Here is a 4,606-nt window from a genome sequence, read left to right on the forward strand (position 1 = left end):
AGCGCCATATCGCAAAAAATTGCCTGGTCAGGAAGGGGGGGGGGGGGGGGGAATCCTTTGGAGGGCGAGTTAACAGCAATGTGGCTTCTTGAACAGGTGCAAATACCGTATATACTCGAGTATAAGCCGAGTTTTTCAGCACATTTTTTGTGCTGAAAAATGGCCCCCTCAGCTTATACTCGTGTCAACGTCTGCAGATGGCTCCCCCCCCCTTCCAACAGAAGGGAAACTACGGTAAGTACAGGGGTGGGCAGGGTACTGCTGTCTCTTACCTGGCTCCGGTCCCACGACGATCCGGTCCAGGAAGCGGAGCTGCTCCTTCATTCGGTTCGTCCACTGGATGTTCGCGCGGCTGCTCGGCTTCGCCTTCTCACCGGTGATTGGCCGCCAGAACTGTAGCTCAGGAAAGGCACACAGGCGGCCAATCACCGGCGAGGAGGCGGAGCTGAGCGGCCCCACGAAAATCGAGTGAAGGAGATGCAGGTAAGTGTGCCGTGCTTAGGTGCTGCTGCAGCCACATATGCTGGCTGCAGCAGCACCATACTGGAACAGGGGTCAGCAAGTGTCAGGAATAGTGCCCCATCATTGGTGTCACCGATACCAATGATGGGGCATTATTCCTCCCACTGACACCAACGATGGGGCACTTTTCCTCCCCTCCACTGACACCAACGATTGGGCACTATTCCTCCCCCCCCCCACTGACACCAATGATGGGGCACTATTCCACCCCCCACTGACACCAATCATGGAGCACTATTCCACCCCCCACTGACACCAATCATGGGATACTATTCCTCCCCCCCACTGACACCAACGATGGGGCACTTTTCCTCCCCCCCACTGACACCAATGATGGGATACTATTCCTCCCACTGACACCAATGTTGGGACACTATTCCTCCCACTGACACCAATGATGGGACACTATTCCTCCCACTGACACCAAAGATGGGGCACTATTCCACTGACACCAATAATGGGGTGCTATTCCCCCCACTGATACTAATGATGGGGCACTATTCCTCCCACTGACACCAATGATGGGGCACTATTCCTCCCACTGCCACCAATGATGGGGCACTATTCCTCCCACTGCCACCAATGATGGGGCACTATTCCTCCCACTGACACCCATGATGGGGCACTATTCCTCCCACTGACACCAATGATGGGGCACTATTCCTCCCACTGACACCAATGATGGGGCACTATTCCTCCCACTGACACCAATGATGGGGCACGATTCTTCCCACTGGTGTTCCCACCCTCGGCTTATACTCGAGTCAATAGTTTTTCCCAGTTTTTTGTGGTAAAATTAGGTACCTCGGCTTATATTCGGGTCGGCTTATACTTATATCTGAAAATGACGTCCTAAATGGTTTGACTGTCTTTTAATTTTTTTTTTTTTTAGGCAAATAGTGAACAAGTTCGTATTCATCTAACAAATCCGCCACTTTCTCAGTGCGACAAAGCAAGTGCAAATTTTTTTTTTTTTTAGGGAAAAAGAAGAGTAAAAGCAGGGAAAAAAAAAAAAAAAGGGTTTTATGTGTTATCTAACCTTAAATCTAAACCAGGTGTCTCCAAACTTTCTAAGCAATGGGCCAGTTTACGGTCCTTTAGGCCTCACCCTCAGTTCACACTAGGCGGGTTGGTTGCGGGTACGGGAATCGCATCTGTTCCCGCCAGGGCCGGTGCTTGCCCTAGGGCAGTGTTTCTCAACTCCAGTCCTCATGGACCCCCAACAGGTCATGTTTTCAGGATTTCCATTATTTTGCACAGGTGATTTGATCAGTTTCACTGCCTTAGTAATTACCACAGCTGTTTCATCTGAGGGAAATCCTGAAAACATGACCTGTTGGGGGTCCATGAGGACTGGAGTTGAGAAACACTGCCCTAGGGAAACTAGGCAGCCGCCTAGGAGCACTGCCACCTTGGGGCGCTTGGGCGCAACACAGGCTGGAACTGTGTGGGATGCTGACAGTGTAGCAGCTGCTGCTTCCAGTGTTCCTCTCAGACTCAGTCCCTTACTGAAAGCCAGCTGGTGTCTGCTGATCACTGTGGAGTTCAAGCCCTTCTCTTCCCATTCATTAGTGAAGGCGGAGCTGTGCCTGCTGAGGAAGGTAATGTCTTGACTCTGATGTCTCGTGTCTGTGTGACCCAGCCAGCCATCCACATATGTAATGTGTCAGTGAGTGATGACATCATCATGATCCCACAGCCTGCTCTTCTATTGTCTGCTGGGCCTTCTGATCTGTGTCAGTGTGTTGTGACAGATCTGCCACTGTGTGGGATCGCTCAGTTCAGCTGCCTGCTGTCACAGCGTTTTACCTCCCCCCATTGCCTGGGGAATTCCAGCCTGAGATCTGTCACAGTGTGGATCCATCATCCTCCACTCATTGCAACTGTCACCCTGCCACTGCCAGCCACAGATACAGTCCATTCGTGACACTGATCTTGTCTTTAATATTGGTGCTGGTAGCATCTTATGGCACTTATTTTTGTAAATTAAAAGAAATGTAATAGTTTCATATTTGATGGATTTAATATTTTGTACTGTTTTTTAACATTTACTGGGTGGGCACAAGTAGCTGCTCTTGCCTAGGACACAAAACAGTCTAGCACTGGTCTTGGTTCCCGCACCCGCAACTACCAGCAGCCAAATAGAGCTCCCCTTCATTTTGAATGGCGCCCCCACACATCTCAGCTCATACCACGAGTGCGGGAAACCGAATGGTCAAAAAGACCATGCCGTTTTTATGAGGCCACATTTTTAAAAAGGTGCATGCATTTTTGTGCGGAGACGCAGACACAACAGCCTATTTAAACGAATGGGCTGCTGTGACCGAGCAAACACAGGCTGCGCAGCTTTCAATAGTGTGAACTCAGGGTTGGGGGGGGGCAGACTGTGGCCACTGAGAGTAGAGAATGCCCTAGTTTCAGTGCCCCATCACTAGTTTTAATGGGAGAAATAGTGCCCCATAGATGGTCTCAGCAGGGGAATGGTGCCCCATCATTGGTGTCAGTTGGTGGAATAGTGCTCCAAGGACCAGATAAAGGCAAGCAAAGGGCCACATTCAGCCCTCGGGCCGCAGTTTGGAGACCACTGATCTAAAGTATAGATCTATAGTTATCCAAAGCATGTTTAAAGTCACTTAGGGCTCATTTAGACTTGTATTTGGAGGTTGTAAAAATTAGCCATTGAGCCTTGTTTTTAGCACCCCTAACTGCCACTCACCAAGCTGCAAAGGCAGCAAATGGGGTTTTATCACATCATGGTTGCAACGCATTGCTTCACGGCCACAGCAAAAACCATGCGGAGTTAACAACTTCAAGTCTGGACACTTTCACCCCCTTCCTGCCCGACCAATTTTCAGCTCTATCACACTTTGAATGACAATTGCACGGTCATGCAAAACTGTACCCATATGAATTGTTTAGCGATTGTTTTTTTGAGACAGATAAAACTTTATTTGGGTGGCATTTATTCACCACTGGGATTTTTTTTTTTTGCTATATAACTGAAAAAGTCCAAACATTTTGAAAAAAAAAAAGTTTCTCATAAAATTTTGCAAATCTTTCTTCATAAATCTTAGCAAAAATGTATTCAGCTATCTTTTTAGTTAAAAAATAACCCGAATTAGTTTAAAATTTTTTTTGAAAAATTATAGTTTTTGAAGATTTTTTTTTTCTTTTACACCGATTGCTTTTACACCCAGAAACGCTGTAAAAGCAATAATTTCTCCTCTCTGGCTGCATTCTTGCAGCCATTGAGAAATACTGTGCGAGCTGAGATTAGTCACAGCTTGTCACATGGTACAAGGCTGTTGTGAATAGCCCTGTACCATGTGATCTCTGTGATCATTCATAGATTTCACTTAGTAAGCAATGATGTCAGGAAGTGACATCTTGTTTACTACTGTTAATGTGATCACCGATTGGCCAATCACTGATCACATGAATCGGGACCTCACACAGAGGTCCCGTACAGCCATCGGTGTTCCAGACACAGCGGGCACTGATCACTGTATTGGTGTCACTGGGAGGTCAGTGTCCGTTAGTTCTCTCCCAGTGTCAGAATGCCCGCCGCAGTCCCGCTATAAGTTGTTGATCACCACCATTACTAGTATTAAAATTTTTATTTTTTTTTTAGAAAATTCCAGTATATATACCGCCATTTGTAGACGCTATAACTTTCACATAAACCAATTAATTCACAGGTATTAGGATTTTATTTTAGCAAAGACACGGAGCAGAATACATTTTGGCCTAAATTCATGAAAAAATTAGATTTTTTACAGGTTTATTGGATATGATTTATAGCAAAAATATTGTTTTAATATTCAAAATGGTCAGTCTTTTTGTTCATAGTGAAAAAAAAAAAAAAAAATTTGCAGAGGTGATCACATACCACCGAAAGAAAGCTCTAGTTGTGGGGGGGGGGGTACAGTGTTGCATGACCGAGCAATTGTCTGTTAAAGTAGTGCAGTGCCGTATCACAAAAAATGGCCTGGTCGGGGGGGGGGGGGGGGGGGGCGGGAAATCCTCTGCAGGACAAGTGGTTAACAGTAACATACCCCCCCCCCCCAAATAAAAATTGAAATAC

Source organism: Staurois parvus, unplaced genomic scaffold (genome assembly GCF_062004578.1).
Source record: "Staurois parvus isolate SC_StPar_1 unplaced genomic scaffold, SC_StPar_1.0 ptg000149l, whole genome shotgun sequence".
NCBI lineage: Eukaryota > Metazoa > Chordata > Amphibia > Anura > Ranidae > Staurois > Staurois parvus.